Raw genomic sequence first — 18,693 nt, 5'->3', positions numbered from 1 at the left:
TGTCTATTTGTTTTCCTGAGAAACTATCTTGTAGATAACAATATGTAAAACAATAACCATTGATAATTTCCTACCACTTTGTCTGTAAGTTGGTAAGTCCCCCCTATTATTATGTTATCCTTCTTTTACTCTTTAAAAAAAAGAATGCAAAAAAAAAAAAAAAAAAAAAAAAGAAATGAGTGAAGCAGTTCTACAACTCCCTGCAAGGTGTCAGGGCTGACCCTGAAGGCAGCACGGCCCCTCACCATATCTGCTGCCACCCTCGGGGTCCATCCCAGTGGACGGCTCGTCCAGAAGCACCACTGACAGGGCCCCCCACGATGCTCAGCACAAAGCCCAGCTGGAAGGAGAAGGACAGCCCGTTGGCGCTGGTCAGTGAGCGCAGGGAGGTACACCAAGCCCGTGCTTACCTTTCTCTTTATCCCCTCTGACAAGGTCTTCATGGGCACCTGCAGCTGGTCCTGCAGCTTGAGTACCTCCATCAACCTGAAGGGTAGACAGCAGAGCTCCACAGTCTGCTCCACAAGTGGGGCTGGGGGAGGATGGTCCAGGGACAGTGAGGATGGGGTGGAGCCCAGACATGTGGTTGGTGTGTATAGGGTGAGAGGTGCTATCATTGGTTGGTGGGATCACCTGCTCCCAAGACAGCATTGTCTTTGGAGAGAAGATAAGCACATCATGATGTCCAAATAGTTTTCAGTGATAACTTAAATTGTAGTAGTTTTCAATAAATTTCATCAAGGAACACTTTTCCTTGCCATGTTTAATATGGAAATGAAATTAACACTTTGAAATCTAGGAAGCCAGGGTAACCTGGGTCAGTGTTTAGAGTCTCCCAGGTTGAATTCTTATGAATATTGTCACCCACAACCTGCTCCTGGCCCCTGGGTGCAGAGCAGGAAGGGCGTGGCTCCCTGTGTACCATGGGATGGCCACTGGAGCACTGGCCTTGCTCAGGCCCTTCACGGCGGCAAACACCTCCAGGTGTTCCCTCACGGTCAGGCTGGGCCACAGCACATTCTCCTGAGGACAGTACCCCAGGAACCCGAGGGGGTCAGCCTCGCTGCTCCCACTCAGTAGCACCTACAATGGGCAAAATGTCACTGTCAGAGCCTGCACTCATGGCCACCCTGAGGACTGCTGTGGTGGTAGCTTTCTCTTTACAAACAGAAAAATGAGAGGAACTCCAGAACCCAATTGAGCTTAACCATCTATAGTCACTTGAAATTGGAGAAAGATTGCCAGAGAGTTAATGTGAGTAAACGAATGTGTGCACTGCCAGCCACCTAATCTAAGTTGATCATCAAAGACCTTGTATATGTGTGCCGCAGTTTATAGCTTACATCCAAATTTTAACCACTCTCCGAAGCAACCCGCCACCCTCACTCCCACTCCTGCCTGCACTGGGGATTGAACCCAGGGCCTTAACACTGGGCTACACCCCCAAACCTTTTGTATGTGGACATAGAGTCCCTGTAAGTCACTAAGTTGCCCAGGTTGCACTGAACTTGCAATCTTCCTGTCTCAGTCTCCCAAAATCCTGGGATGACAGATGTTCAAGACCTGCATTTTATGAAAGACAGTGGCTATAACTGTGCAGTAATTTTTACAAAAGTTTTACTCAAGAATAGGAAGACAATGTTCATGGACAGTGACTATATGTCTTCTATTGATCTATTAAGATTTGTATGGACTCTGATACTGACTTCTGAACTGATATGTAACCTTCCCTTTTAATGCTTTGTAAGACATAAATTATTGTTCTCTTTCAGAATGTCAACTGTTTATAAAATTGTAACATCTCACACATTTATTTTGAGCACCACTGGATAGCATCTTTTCCATGTAGTTTACCTACCTGGCCAACATTTGATTATTTTAATGGTTGTACTTTTGCCAGCTCCTCTGCATCCTAATAATCCCAAAACCTCCCCTGAAAATAAAGGTTACAATACTGTTAATTCATCTTAATAGTTAAATTGGAAGAAAATAGTCTGAAGTCTCACTATATGATAGATGTGCTGCATGTTTTGTTTATAGCACCTCATTTAATTTTCACAGCAACCCAGCGAACCTATTATAATCTCACTTACATGTTTGAAGATTAACTCTCTGAAGAGTGTGGATAACTTGCCCAAGGTACACTGATGGAAAGTGGTAAGGCCACTCTTGAAATTTAAGAGTGTCAGATTCTGTCCTCTGTGATCCTAACCAGGGTGCAAAAATGACCCAACTTAAGGTCATCTAACACATTCTGATCAAGCCTGCGGAATATGCTAGCATATCCTCAGCCTGTTCTTTTATGAAAAATAATGAACATCAAGAAATTAACTGGGTTCATCTAATTAAAATGTCATGGCATCAATGGCTCACTTTAATAGCTTATGGTTATCAGCTGTGCCCTGAACATGGGATGACTTAATTTAATTCAGATTGAGACATACCAAAGGGGCAGTCAGGGCACTCTGCTGAGGGTTCTGTGTGGGATCCAAGCAGAGGTATGGGACTGATCCTTCTTAGGAACCCTGTCACTCTACAGAGGCTCTGAGCCAACAGAAAACCCTGGCATCGAACCTTTCCTAACACAGAATGAGATATTTCTTGTGGCTATTTTGTTTTTCCTCTTCAAAAAGCAACTCCTCCTCTTTCCTGTGTACTCCTTGCATAGACAGCTAGTAACAATGACTGGCTTCTGTAAACGACAAGTAAATTGTACCAGACCTTAATTCTCCTCATGAACTTTTAAAAAACTCTCTCTTTGCATTGCTCTGCCCCTTTGCTGCCAAGCTATGCATCAAAGGGGTCCGTCTACTAGGTGACAAGTGCATTGGCTGTTCTTCTGTCCTAGCACTTATTTTTGGAGAGAAGGCACCGTCATTTTCTCACCTGCAAAGGCAGCCACTGAGGAGCACATAATTCTGTGCAGCCTGCTTGTTCCCCCAGAGCCATGAGAAAGCACTGAATCACCCTCAAAGTCCATGCTGTGGACTGGACTTTTTCTGAATTTTGTACTGTGCCTTTTCCCCGAAAAGCAGTGATATATGTTGCGTTGTTCAGTTTCTGAGAGTTCTCTTTTGTAATTGAAATTGCACTTTATTTTTTTGTTCTAAGAAATACAAAGAGAGTTAATTTGACTTGTAATCTGCCCACTTAGGTATTAAAATGATGAACACCTTCCAAAGTAGTAGTTCTCATCTGGAAGGAGGAAAGCAACTCAAAATCATTTTAGAATTAGTCTGGTAAACTGACCGAGTTAACAGACACACTTGCAATATTTGATGCAATAGCTACTTCACATATTTTACCTCATCAAAATTTGTGGAATTCAAGGCACCAGCTGTTTTCACTCTTTCTATCTGAACAACCTCATCTTCCCCTTCTGGCTCTTCTGGATTTTGATGTATATCATTTTTTTCTGGGAGAAACTCTAGAGTCAAAACCATGGAGAATTTAATTTTGGCTTTCATGCTTGCATAAAATTTGCCTTCTTTATGACTTAGGCATGAGTGGATCGCACCATTAAAAAATCATCATAATCTCCCTTGGGTGCAGTGAGCACTTAGCCCTCAGCAGCTTCCTTGATTCTGCCCACACCGCTATTTGGTGCTGTGTATTTACTTCTTTTGAGTCTTCCATTCCTTTTCAATGTCAGTGAACAACTGGAACCTATGGTTTTTACATCATATCTCAGTGCAGTATTTTTTTTTTTCTGAGAAACTTAGCTTTGACCCCAGTAAGTTGGCAGTAGGCTGTTCTTACGGGAAAAATGAGTCAGAATATTTAATGTCAGGATTTATGCAGGTGACGCAATTTAGATTCTTGATCTATCATTCATTCCATTTCTCTTGAATCTGTGTCAGATTTACTCTTGCTTCTCATCATAAGTCTTGTCCATCACACCCCCAAATATCTCTTTCTAGTCTGTTTCCTTGACTTCCTTCCCTATGAAGATCTGAGAAATGTCTGATTTCATCTGGGCAGTCTCCCATTCCACTATATGTAATAGTGAAAGATGAAATTGATGTGGTATGGGAGACACAGAGAGAATGCTACGATTATGGTCACACCCTTGGAAGTTTAAAACAGTTCCATGCTTTTAAGTCCCACCTATACCTGAAGTGGTCTATGATCTACTGACTTGGCTTCTCACTGCCACAGGACAGGAATACAGTCAGTCTTGTGGTCCATTGGTTATTCTATTCCTTCTTCCTAGGGGGGCTGCTTCCTTCAGTGATCTGTCACTCAACTCAAGTGAACTATTCCTTGAGTGGAATCAGCCAAATTCAACTTTCCCCAGGGCGTCTCTGCAGGTAATGTCAGGTAAAGGCCTTTCTATTCACGGTTTCACATCGGTTCCCTCTACCAGATCATAATTTCTTTTCCCTTAGGTATTTGAATCTATTATTTGTACTGGGACATTGTTCCTACCCAACCCTATTCTAGGGCATGGCACATTTTTGTCAATGGATTGGTTTATGCATAAAAGAAAGATTTTAAACTCTTGCTCAATTAAATAAAAGATCCAATTTGACTTCTTTCAACCTAAAGAATGGATCCTTTCTCATTGGTTTCTTTTCAAACTTCCATTCTAGACATCGAAGAATAGAAAGAAAAATGATACAGTGAAGGGAAGGTTAGGAATAAAGACAGAGAAACACAATTAGAGAAACAAAAAGATAATTGTTTGCAGCAGAGATTAACTTGGAGTAAGTAGATTTTACAAAAATACATTCAGTGAAATCATTGCAAATTTTCAATATCTTATTTGAAACAATTCATTTTCAATCTCATCTACAGAAACATTGGAAACAGCTATGATTATGTGATCTTATTAATTTATATCATTTCTTCTCACAGTGTGTTTCCAAAGTTTGAGAAGTATATTATCTGGTCATTGATCTTTATAAAAATGATTATCCCAGATTTTAAAATCATTTTGATTCTATTAGCTATAGATATCTCTATCTCTACCTTAATGAAATGCCTTACAGGGTGTTTAAGAATTAAAATTGTTGCATATATTTAAAAAAAATAATGATTTTTAAAGAAGAGTGTGTACGTACAACTAGCAACACCAGGAACTAATCTCCATTCCCTGACCCATTTTCAGAAAACTGTAGAGGGGAAGATAGTAATGAATTCAATCCACATAACTATGAATTGACCCAAACATGCCCACTCACATTTCCTCAGATTTCCCCCATGAATTTCAGGGAAGGTGCATTCCAAAATGTAGAGCACAGACCTGGCTTCCTTCCTCCCAAAGTCTATGTCTTTAGGTGACTCGGTAGGATTTCTCCATCCTTGATCACCCTGTGAAAGAATCTGGGTGATCAGCTTCCCATGCCTTTCTCTGCCCACTCTTTTTCATGGTGTCTCTTCCTGGTCTTTCCTTACCCCACAGATACCTTTGTACACATATAATGTCCTTTCCTTCCTTTTGTAGAAGTATAGCTGTTGGCTATGCAGACAAATGGATTTTATTCATATGGGATGTCTCCAAATTCCTGAATCTCAAAGATTAAGGGCATTTCATTTGTGCCTTGCAAAGAGAAGCATGCCTAGGTGTGTATAACGTACAGAATGATGCTGAAGGCTGCTCTCCTTCCCACCTCCTAGTTGTATTCCTCTCCGCATGTTAACCAGGGCCACATTTTCTGTTATACACCAGCTGAATCACAGTGTCCCATCTGTGAGATTCCAATCAGTATCCACAAGGTGGAAATTTTCAAATTTCATACAGGTTCAACATACTGAGGTTCCAACACAGGGAAAGCTTTCACAATTGGTCACGAGTTCCAGGACACTGAAGCAGACAGTGGCATTACTTATGGAAATAGATGAAAAAGTTGCAATCAGTGTGGCTTGTGGTACTAAATAAATGATGCTATATGGTGTAGCTTGTTCAGAGAAACCCAGCAGATAGAATAAAATCACAGAAACAGTGGTGATCTAAAGGAAATAAAAATTTGTGTGTTAAATGCTCTGAATTTCAGTGTATATTCCCATTTGAATGGTTCATTTTGAAGATGCAATATTCCAAATTTCAATTCCAACCTCATATCCAAACTGAAATCAATGTATCTCCATGAATACTCTGTCTTAGCAACTTAGTTAAAATTTTTTTTTGGCTTAAAGTATCACAGATGAGACATTACTGGATAAATCTAGAAGCTCATGTAAAAACTATTTTAATTGTAGAAAAGGAAAATAAATTTGGTATGCATTGTTTCTTGGAGGTAACATTCAGAATAAGCAATAATATAGGAAAAAATTGAAATTGAACTAACAAAAAAAAATCCACCAACCATTAAAGGAGATTTTGGTTAATTCTATCAATGGAGAAAAATAAGCATTTAGCAACTTAGAGTGACTTAAGCAAAAATACTAAAATACAAAATTCATGGGCAAGAGGATGTTATGGGCACATCTGAAGACCTCAGACTGTGTCTTCTAAGACATTGTGATAATTTCCTAAAAGTTTATGAACTGTTAGTTTCTTTGTTGTATAAACCATCATGTTTTATGGCTGTTGGAGTATTTTTCCTAAAAGCTCATCTCTTGATGAGCTATACCACTTGTTTTCTGGACTATAGCTTCTATGGTTGCCTGCAGCATGTAGAATAAATTTTTGTGCCCATCACTTTAAGCCAGCCAGAGTGCCAACCAGTATTTTCACTATGATGACGACGTGCCCATGCTTCCATGTATTTTCTATCTATATTCACAGCACATTATTACCAGTTCTTGGGATAAACCTGGACCCTCTCTGCTCTAGTTTTTTATTCATTTGTTATTTTCTATTCACATCATCATTCTTCTTCATATGTTGAAGTCTGACTCTTCTCCATGTTGCTCTTCTTTAAGGAAATTGCCTTTATTTTCATAGCTGATTCCCTTTAATTTTCATACAGACCTTTATGTGAAATAGATTCTAATATGGAATATTGCATGATTACTTTTAATTGTGTGGCAACTGTCTACTATGGAAAATAACTATAAATACTCTCTCTTTATCATGCTGCTTTAATAAGTAGGTGTTTATGATCTGTTCATCCTCTGCAAGCTCTTTCAGAGGTGACTCCCACTATTTAGTGTTTTTTTGTCTAGTTCACCAGCCTTCATTTATGACACATTGTATAAGTCATTCAATGTTTTCTGAATTAATAATTCACTTTTTTGGCATCCTGAACTCACAAGAAATTAGAGTCCGTACTCACAAATTATAAAAGTTTTCCTTCTAATTTATAAAAAAGAAATGTGCACTTATGGAATTGATTTTCAAAACAGCACTTGGAGAAGTAATTTGTAGTTTTGTATTTCATGTTAGTAACACAATTTGGGAAATGTAAGTTCTGGAAGTCTTTGGATTTATATCTTTTTCAGTAAAACAAGATGTAGATGATCTCTTGTCTTCCTTGTAGCTCAGTATTTTATAGTTCTAGAAACAACATGGTGACCTTTTTAAAGAACACAAAGATACAAAGACAAGACATGATAAAGAAAAGGTGTGAATGAAAAATATTTTTGACTACAGTATTGATTTATAATACTAATGAAGGAAAAATTTAAAGTACTAGCTCATAGTTGCTTATTAAATATATAATTCCACATGAAATATACTCACAACATAAAAACAAAATGATCAAATGCCACTATTCTTTCTTCCCTTGTGGAAAATGAATGAAAATCACATACTGAATCATAACCTTCATCTTATCAATATGCTCAGGTAATCTGCAGACACACTAAAAGCTCATTTGGATTCATGCAAGAGTGTGAGTAAGAATTTGTAAATTTTCAGTTGAACATCTGTGTTTTCTTTTTATCTTTCCCGGTTCTTATGTTTTCAAAGCATCGTTCCTTTTTATGTCAACAATATCTTAGTTGACTTTTTTGAGGTACAGTTTTCAAACAAGAAGCAACAGCCATATGACATACAAGTTGCAAGAAGCTTAATGAAGGCGTACTTTCACGTACCACCATCATAATTCAAGTTAGAACATTTCTACCATTTCCCCCAAATCCCTGTGCTCCTTTGGGTCAAGAGCCTTTACCGCTGGTTACAAGAAACCACAAATCTAGTTTCTGTCACTATAGATTCGTTTTATCTTTCTAAGAATTTTATGTAAATATTCTTCAATATTTCCTCTTTTGTGTTTGTCTTCGTTTCTGAAGTGTGATGGTTCTGGTGCTCAGGATTCATTAATTGTTTTTTCTTTTCTTTAGCTCTATTTGCTTACACCAGAATGTATCAGTTCACAGCTTGAGAGGTTATTTCAAGTTGCTGGCGATTATGAAGAAACCCACTAAGAACATTTTTTTTTTAAATTTTAAAAATAAAAGGAGGAAAACATTACTAAGAACATTGTTGTTGAATACTGCCACTTAATTGCTATAACTTCCTGCTGTGTCTTGCAGTAGGGACATAATCTTCCAAATATGTTTTTCTTTATCCCATTATTTCATCTATCTTGGGTTCTTTGCACACCTGTGTAAGTTTTAGAATCATTCTCTATTATCTGTGTGTTTATACATGTACTTTTATTTCAATTCATGGTCTTCTATTATTTTATAACTTAGAATTTATACCTGAATTAGCTGTTCAATTAAGCAAGTATAAATATGTCCACATAAAGTCTTGTAATTGTATTCAGTTCTGCTTCTAATTATACAAAATTATGGAAATTTCAATTGCTCATTACCTTATAGTCACCAATGCTGCTCATGGCAATGTGAGGAGGACAACTAGATACAGAAATCAACCAGAATAGGGTGTGTCCCAGGAATAGAAATGGATTATCAGGGGCTGGGGATTTAGCTCAGTGGCACAGCACCTGCCTAGCAAGCGCAAGGTAGTGAGTTCGATTCCCGATACTGGAAAAACAAAACAAAACAAACCCCAAAAAAGAAAAAAACCCAAACCAAACAAAAAAAGAAATGGATTGTCACCTACATTCTGAAAAGCAAAGAATACAGTGAACTGAATAAACAAATCAGAAGTTTATTTTCTGTAATACATTTTAAAAATATTAAACTGATTGTAAATAAACCTGTGAAATCCCTTTTAAAGTCCCTAAACTTACATTATACTTTCAGTTCTGAAGCTTCCCTTTTTTATTTTAAGGAAAGAAAGATAAAAAAGAAATAAAAGCAATAATACAGTTCCAAAACAGGATAATAAGAAATTATTATTCTTATGATTAATGGTTAATATTTTGCATATTGTTGTCTTCAGAATAGTGGCTCAGATTACTAGATGTAGGTATGCAAAATTAATCAGCCGATATAAGCACTAACTGATCTTTTCAATGGACTAAAAGAAATTGGAAGTATAATTATGTTAGCTAACTCTTTTTTTGTTTTTTTGCACCAGGAAGCGAACTCAGGACCTTGCACTGGCCAGGGAGGCATTTGTGCCACTGAGTTATATTCCCGGCCCAGTTAGTTAATTCTTGAACTTTAGGTTTTCTACTCAAATTTATACATAAGGAAATTGATTCAAAGAATATGGATATTGATAACATTGTATAGTTGCAAAGTAGTAACGGCAAGAGAGTTTTATTTTCCTTATCTAGTCATTCTAAACTTTATTCTGATGCTAAGTAGTTAATGATAATTCACAGTTGGTGATTTTAATTTCCTAATCGATTTCAATTATTTCAGATGAGATAGCTTGACTCAAAAACTGTATCATATGTTTTGGGGGCACACTAATAATAAGTCATCTTTTGTACATCATGAGACAAGATCAGTACTGGCTGAGGTTTCAAAAATAGAGGTGCAATACTAAAAGGAGAGTGAAAGTGTCAAGGAAAACCTTCCCATTAGATTTATTGCTGCTCCTGCTTGTAACAATCGTTAAGAAGATTCACAAACTGTCTTGAAAGCCAGTCCTGTTATTTTAATTGTTGGATTAATTACATCACTGGAAAAAGTTATAGCCAGCGCCTAGTTGTCTTCAGCTTGGTGATCAGAAAGACAGACAGCTGCTAGTCACAAAATGCTGAGGATGAGGTGCATGGTACTAATGCTTTTGTAATACCCTAAATGCTGACTACTTTCAGTTCTAAACAGGCAATGGTTATAACCCTAGCAAACTATTACCTTTGGGGCAAAGGAAGGCAAATTCAATCAGAAAATAAAGTGAGTTGTGAGAGATATTGGCTACATGCACTGGCATTAGATTCATTATAGCAAAAACAGGATGTCTTTATAGATGGAAGCCAAAGCAATTTGCTCAGCTATCATAGACCACCTAAGGCACCAGTTGTTAAAAAGGTTAATTAAATAAACCATGGCATATATTATAAGTTAAAGAATATTTGATAGGTGACTAAAAACTTTGGATGTAATTATTAAATTTCTTATATACCCTTCATGAAAAACATTTGCATTTCCTAAGCACATAATGAGATATGGCAGGAGAAGTAAGTAAAGACTTTGATGGCGCATATAAAAATAAAGATAAGTATGTGGTTCATTTTATATGCACATAGGGAAGTGATCATTCTACATATATATTAACATAAACCCTAGAAGGGATGGGATATACAAAATTGGGTAAAATTTAATCTTGTATTTAACAAATCATTTAGTATGTTCCTGGCTTATTTCTAGGTACAAGATATTTATATAAATATGTAAAAATGTAAATAGTTCTCTATTCAGTATGGAGGAATGTAGTTACAAAATGAAGGAATCATTACAAACTGTAATAGTTATTCTAGTTTCCAAATATCAAGGGCTATCTACATTCCAATCAGTTGGACCTTTGTTTAAAAACAGGACTCTTTTCCTTCATATTTGGAAAAGTTGGTGTGGTAGGTCTGGGATAGGCCAAAGGATTGATGTTTTTGATAAGAACCTGGAATAATTGTAATGTACACAGTGGGCAATTCTGCCAGAACTTCGCTGAGAATTTTTTATTTTGCAGCATTTTTAAAGATAAGAAAAATTTCCCCGACTCCTTCTTCCTTCTTTTCTCCTTCCCTCTTTCCCTCACTCTCTTCCTTTTCTTCTCCCTTCACCCCTCTTTTCCTTCCTCCCTCTTTTTCTTCCTTCCTTCCTTCCTTCTTCCCTTCCTTCCTTCCTTCTTCCCTTCCTTCCTTCCTCCCTTACTTCCTTCCTCCCTTCCTTTCTTCCGTTTGTTTATTACTCTTGTCCTAGTCACAGTGCTACACATTTGCACTTTTGCTGCTTCCTATTTTCTTTGGAGATTGCTTCCTTGGCTCTATTTGCATTTTTTCAAAAATCAAAGCTCTGAAAAGTGTATTGATTTTCCAAAGCCACAGAGCATGAAACCAAATATTAGTTTATTGTGCAGTGATTTACCCAGTAAGAATAACATTACAGCAGTTAAAAGGGTGACCTGGGAGGAGAGTCCATAAGACTTGTCCTTACCACCACAAATGTGCTTCTGTCCGTTTGAATACGTGCCGATGGTGTAATTATTCCAAGTAGCCCCTTACTGACAATATCCATAAGAACTGGGAAGCACTTCAGTCTCTTGGTATTGCATGCCAATGAAAAGTTATAATTTGAAAATATAACAAGTAAGTTCATAAATTATTAAAGATTTTCACTGTGTTCCAATGGTGTCAAAATTCAAAATTTTAATTTGTGTGTGTGCTTATTTGGTGCTGAGATTTGAACCCAGGGCTTTGTGTATTCAAGGCAAGCACTCTATCATTGAGATTTAGCTCAAGATCTTATCTTTAGGTGTCAAATTTAAAAAAATCCTACAGACAGTGTGTAAATAAAAGCAAACACTTGTACAAGTAAAATGTGTATATTGAAGCAAAATTGTATGAAGCATGATAAAAAATGTGAATGTTAATTAAAAATTATTGCAATAAGAGACATATTGTCCTTAATTGCCTTTAAAATACACCCTCTTGCTTTGAACACATTTATCCCACTATCCTTGCCTTTTTCTGAAGCAGTTGTGGAAATCCTCTTTATGAGTATCTTGAGTTGTGTTGTAGTGACTGCCTCAATGCTTTCTGAGATGGGACTTAGCAGCATTCACTATAGTTTTGATTACACTTGCTAAAGGCACAAAAACTACTTCAGAAAGTGGCAAGAATGGTGGAATAAGTGTGTTCAAAGAAAGCAGGAAATTTTTGAGTGACATTAACGGCAATGTGTCTTTCACTGTGATAAAATTTTAAAAATTTCAACATTCACCATTGCTTTGTGTTTTTAAATGACCTCTTGTGTATGATTTTTAGAATACCAAATGTCTTGATTAAGCCTAGAATTAGGTTTTGAATGTTTATTATTTTAAGATCAAAACAGAAACTCCAGAATATATGTATTATGAAATTCTTCAGAGAAAATACACTCTTGAATATAGTATATTCTCCTAATACATGTGGTTTGTATTGGTAGACAATGATGGTTATATGAATTATTTATTATACCAATAAATACACTGCATTAAATAATAAATGAAAACAGTTCTTTTCATTTTTGTTTCTTAGATTGGAGACTGGAGAATACGAACATTGTATGAGTTGTCCACATTTTAGGGGAGGTTATTAGAAATAAGCATACCTTTTCATTACTAGACACAATGATGGTGCCATTGTAGGTTGGGTCATCCTGGCCATCACTAGATCCAGAGACATCCACTTCCACAGCAATGTTCTGGCGCTCCACAGGATGTATCAACTTGTCAATGCTTGACCTTAATGTGTAATTTAACATATCAGACATTTCAAAACTAAGAAAAATCAATCCCCAATTGTGTGTTTAAATTATGATTAATGACATTATACAATACTTGCTGTAATAAATCAGGATATTTTTGCCACGATAACATCCTTGTGTTTGTGAATTAATCTTCATTCCTCAAGAAGTTTATGTCATAATATATTTATTTGCTTATGATTATTGATAACGTACAAATATCTTAGCACCACATGGAGTTTGGACAGATCTTGAAACCCAGAATCTTGCAATGAATATTTATAACCAGTAAAGTTTTAATGAGAGAAAACTTCTACTGATTAACCACCCGACTTGTTAAAAATCCTTTCAGTAGTACTAGATTACTACCTGATTTTCAAAATATTTCTGGACACAGGAAAATAATCTGTAGGATGCTGGTATGAGGAACTCCATAATCCTCTCCTCAGAAAAAAAATCGCAACTGTACAAACTGCTAAAAAACAGCTGGTCATTCTCCCAATCCAAACAAATGACCCAAACAGAAAGTGGGCAAATGGACCAAATACACATTTCTCCAAAGAAGAAGCACAGATATCCAGTAAGTACATGAAAACATGTCCATCATCTTTAACCATTAAGGAAATGCAAATTTCAAAAGAACTCTAAGATTCCTTCTTGCTCTAGTCATAATGGCTGTCATCAAGAACACAAAAGACAACACATGCTGGTGAGGATGTGAGGGTAAAGAAACACTTCTACACTGTTCTTGGGAATGTGAACTAGCACAACCGCTACAAAAATCAGCATGGAGAATCTTCAAGAAACTAAAATAAAAATTCTGTCTGATCTAGGTATACCTCTCCTGTGTCATTTCTAAAAGAGTTAAAGATATCATACTGTAGTGATACAAGCATAGCCATGTTTATAGCAACATAATTCACAGTAGCTAAACTCTAGAAATATCCTAGATACCCAGCAACAGGAGAGTGGATAAAGGAAATGCGGTGTTTATATGTAACAGAATATTATTCAGCCATAAGGAAGAATGAAATAATTTCATTAGCAGGAAAATGGAATTTGAGACCATAACGGTAATTGAACTAAGTCAGATGCAGAAAGTTAAATATTACATAGTTTCTCCTATGTGTGAAACCTAAAATATAAATAAATGAAAGGGTAAACAAAAAGAAAAATGGTAGGAAATAAAGAGGCAGACATTTGGAAATGGTAAAGGGGATTGGGAGAAAAGATAGGATGTAAAGGGATTGAAAACGATCAAGATATGTTATATACATATACTCATTCCCCAACACGCATGTAACTATTATACATTGGAGTAAAAAAATATACAAGTAAAAAAATAAATATCTCACTAAACTGTCCTGAGTATACACAGAAAATGGCAAAAGTTTTACTTAAGGAAATCTACTAAAACTTGATGAGAACATTGAGCAGCTCAGTAAACACATAAAAAATGTTCAAAATCATTAGCCATTAGCAAAATACAAAGAAAGCCCACAGGATATCACTTGACACACTGTTACAGGTATAATAAAAAAGAGAAAATAATGAATGTTGGCAAGGCAAAGATGTTTAGAAATTTGAACCTCACAAATCCCTGGTGGGAATATAAAGTAGTGCACTCTAGACAAAAAAACAGTTCCTTCTAAGGTTAAGCAAAGTCATCATCTAACCCACAAACTCTACTCCAAGGATGGTAACCCATAAACATATTCATATGAAAAGTTGTATATGAACACAGGTAGAGGCATTATTCATAATAATTAATTACTGAGGGAGATATCCATCTGGGGATGAATGATGAATAAAATGTGGTACGTAGTATTATAATTCAACAATTTAAAAATGAAAAATTGATATATGGATGCATGCCACACCATGGATGAGTTCTGAAATTCTTTATGACCTGTTTTGTTGATGATCAGCAATCGGATGAGAGGGTCCTGTGGCTGCTGTCCAGGAGCAAGGATGTGTGAATGAAGAGAAAGTTCCCAAGTGTAACTGTGCGGATGGACTTTCGCAAAAATATAGTCAAAAAGAACGAGGGAAAACCCAAACAGCAGAATCGACAGCCTACGCGGGAGAAAATCGCCAACGAGAAGGCACAGTCATTTCCTAACGTTGCAGAATGATGGGAGCCGATTATAATGTAGCAAGGTCCTGAAATTATGAAAATTAAACATGTAGTCGTGTCAACATGTACTCATTTGTGGAGTATTTTATCCTTTTTTCTGCCTCTAAACTGGAGGAGATAAACGGCATTTTGATCTTTTTCTCATTTCTCTTTCTCCTTGGTCATGGAGAATCCCATACAAGTTCATGAGATGTGTATATTTTAACTCCTGTCCAGATTCTGCCTACCTGCTATGCTTCTCATGTGACACTTTGCCTTCCTGCTGTCTCACTCATCATATTTTAACCTCGACCTTCTTTCTGTCTACCCTTCTTTTCATGGTCCCCATTTATGTCAGAGCTCATATGATTTTTTTGGTCTCCAGGCCAATATTTCAGAATCATACTTTAGTCTTTATTCTCTTACATTTCCATTACAAATAAATTGAACAATCTCATTATAGTTCCTACTTCAAAACTTTTGTCCCTCCCTAATTTACTTGTATCGTTACACTGTGATGGAAACCTTGCAAAAATGGCCGGGGTGCCTCCATTCTTTCCTCTCTCCTGATTTTGTTGTGCAGTGTTACCAGCTTAAAGCACTTGTAAAAATCATGTTAATCTCATTATCTAAACTTCTCAGTACTTTTTTGTTTAGCAAGGATTTACTGAGATTCGGTTGTGCGCCAGGCTGTCCATCTCAGTGCTGTCTGATCAATGTAAGGTGTTCAGAGACAGGATATTGATTGACAGCCAGTGTACCTTGGGCACCACGATGGTAATGGAGGTGACATGAGGATTAGAAGCCAGGATGATGCCTGCTGTACACGGAGTGGGAGTGAAGAGCAAGCTACTTAGGGAAGCTGAAGGGAAGTGACAACATCTAGGGAAGGCTTAACAAAATAACCAGAACATCTCAAATAGAGCATCAGCACGTGGATCCCAGGAAAGATGGTCCATGTCCCAATGTGACCGTGACCTCCCATAGTAGAGAATGTAAGTGGGATGAAATATTATAGGAAAACTTACATTATTTCAATTATTCACATAGAATCATCTCCTAAATGGTATAAATTCCATATCTGCCAGTATCCTAGTATACCTGTGGTGGATTGACAACTGGTGGTCAACTTATAACCCCCAGCTGAACTGAGTAAGCATGGTGTTGGGTGTGGGAGCCCACCTGGGGACTGTTGCCAGCAGCAGAAGAGGCAGAACTGGAGAAGGAGAAGGAGGCTGTTGGAAGCTGAGATGAGGCTATTGAGAGCTGGTGGAAGCTGTGAGGAGCTGTTGGTTCCTTTGGAGGAGCTTGTCATGCTGGCTTTCCTGATGAACTTGGCTGTTTTCATCCTCTGAGGAGCACGGGACCTTGTTGATACTGAGAATAGCTTCAGTTCACTTTGGGGGAGCTCTGGTCCTCACTTTGAGCATCGCTTCCTGGCTCTGGAGGGGAAATTGGTGCACTGCTCGTCTCCTGATAAGCTTGTTGTGTTGGTTTTCTTGATGGAAAGTCAGCTGTGTTGATCTTTGGAGGAGCTCAGGACCTCACTGTTGCTGAGGATGGCTGCAGTACTCTTTGGGGGAGTTCTGGTTCTCATTCTGTGCTTCGCTTCCTGGCTCCAGTGCAGATCCCTCAGCCTGCTAGCACAGATCCTTCATCCCACTGGCATAGACTTTCTAGATTCCACCACTGACCATTAGGCCTTCCCAGTACAGATCTGTGAAATAGGCCTGCATGAGATATAGTTATGAGTTCTAGGCCTCCATTTGGACTCTTGGGAGGCATTGTTATGAGCTCTAGTTCTTCAGCTGGTCTCATGCAGGACATTTCTGTGGGATCCAGGCCCTCAGGTGGATTCTTTGGTCTTTAGTGTGTGGATAGACTTCCTGCACTGTCTTGTATATGATTCTTTGTGTAACTAATCTTATAAAATATGTGTCGTATATTATATTTTTCCCCTTGCAAAAAAATCCCAAACCAACACAACATGATTGACTAAACTAGGTGTTATAGTTTATCCAGTTTTGTAGATGCTGGGAATTTTTAAGCATTTCTTTGTGTTTTTCTTGTTTTCTGTCTTAGGTTTAAAAATGCATTCATTGAAAGGAATCTATGGCCCTCTGATACTTACAGTGATAAAAGAGCTTTTCTTTCACACTTTAACAAGTGAACCTTGGCAATGGTACAGACTTGCCATCCCCAGAGAGCCACGCCACTTACTGACTTTCTCATTTCTGTAAGTGAGGAGAGAATCTGTTCCATCTCAATAAGCTTTCTGTGTACCCAGCTCTTTCCTCTTGCAGTTTTCCCAAAATGTCACTGTCTGCAAAACACAAAATAAGCAGTTCATAAAATCTCATTTCAGAGGTGCCTTATTGAGTTTGCTATGGGAATTTATTTTACTAAGGGTATCACATTTAGTCTTCTGAATTACTATAAGCACTAGGTGGTGTTACTGGTGGCTGCCTTGAACTACAAAAATAGATAAAAGATTCATATCTTGGACAAAAGGTGGAGTTGAAAGGAGATCCTAGATTATTTGGATATAGACAGTGCATTAAAGAGGCTTGATAAACACACAAGGTCATTACAGTGCCTTGATCTCACTTGGAAACTTAATAAAGAAAACACCTTCTGTGTCAGCCTAGAGAAATAAGCTATAAATTCACATGCTACAAACTCAGAGTAAATTGGAAAAGATGAGCTATAAGTCTGAGTGTTGACCATGAACTGTCATTATTGGAAATACTTAAGATCTATTCACAGTGTGTTATGGTTTGTGTCTAGATGTCCCCCCAAAGCCTCATGCAGTTTTAGGTGGGGCTATTTTGCAGGTAGCAGAATCTAGAATGTGTGACTGATTCATAGTGCAATGCTGGGAGTAAGGGTGCTGGGATTAAGGGTGGGTGATTGCTGAATCAGGCCACTGATTGGACTGGCACCACCCTAATCTCAGTTGAATGGATACAATTTAAAAGGCAGAAAGAGGCTTGCTCTCCTCTCTTATTGCACTTGCTGTCTTCTGCCACCATGAAATGTTGTCCCTCTGCCATGTGCCACCCTGCCTTAGAGCCAGCTGGTTATAGACTGAAACCTCTACAAACCGTGAGCTAAATAAACCTTTCCTCCTTTAATCTTGGCTGTTGGGTATTTTGTTTCAGTGATGAAAGAAAAGTAACTGAGACATAGCATTTGAGCCTGTGTACTTTTCCTTTTTGTCTATTCCTTAAAATCTCTGAATATTGAGCATGTCCTTGGTATGATGTTAAAACAAGCCTGACGTCAAACTCCAAAAAGCACACCCATAAATGCCTAAACACAAGGCAGGTGCAAAAATACATTGTGAATAAAGACATGAAGATATTGAACATAATAGAGGTACACAGCATATTAAAAGAATAATTCGGAGATCCTCTGGGTCTACTTAATTATAACAGACTGATGACCCTCTTTGAAAGAGGACAAATATTAGTCCTTTATTAAAAAATGGTACTGAGGGTTCAATCCAGAACCTCTGTCCCAAGCTGCATCCTCAGTCTTCTTTTGCTATTTTGCTTTTAGAAAGGCTACTGCTAAGTCACTTAATTGGCCAAGAACTTTCAATCTTCTTGCCTCAGTCTACCAGAGTGCTGGGAATACAGCCATGTGCCACCACATCTGGCTTCTGATATGAATTATTTTTAATCCCTGAGATAGAAGAGGGCACAAAGATGACTCTTATAAAGGGAGGAGCTATTTATAGGGGAGAAGGTTCCTGTGGATTCTTTGATTCTGAGGCATATGGCAAAAGAAGAGAACCACCAAAAGCATGGATAAGGAGAAAGCACCCCATATCAAACAAACTCATATGGTCAAATGGGCTGGAATGATTGATTAGAATCATG

General features: G+C 37.6%; 1 pseudogene; it reads right to left on the bottom strand.

The window, feature by feature from the left end:
- LOC102025240 overlaps positions 1–18,693 on the bottom strand; it is a 55,859-nt pseudogene that overhangs the window by 7,748 nt on the left and 29,418 nt on the right.

The sequence above is a fragment of the Chinchilla lanigera genome, unplaced genomic scaffold (assembly GCF_000276665.1).
Source record: "Chinchilla lanigera isolate Chin_1 unplaced genomic scaffold, ChiLan1.0 scaffold00077, whole genome shotgun sequence".
Classification (NCBI taxonomy): Eukaryota; Metazoa; Chordata; class Mammalia; order Rodentia; family Chinchillidae; genus Chinchilla; species Chinchilla lanigera.
The sequence above is the reverse complement of the archived record's forward strand: the minus strand, read 5'-3'. Positions and strand labels throughout refer to the sequence as shown.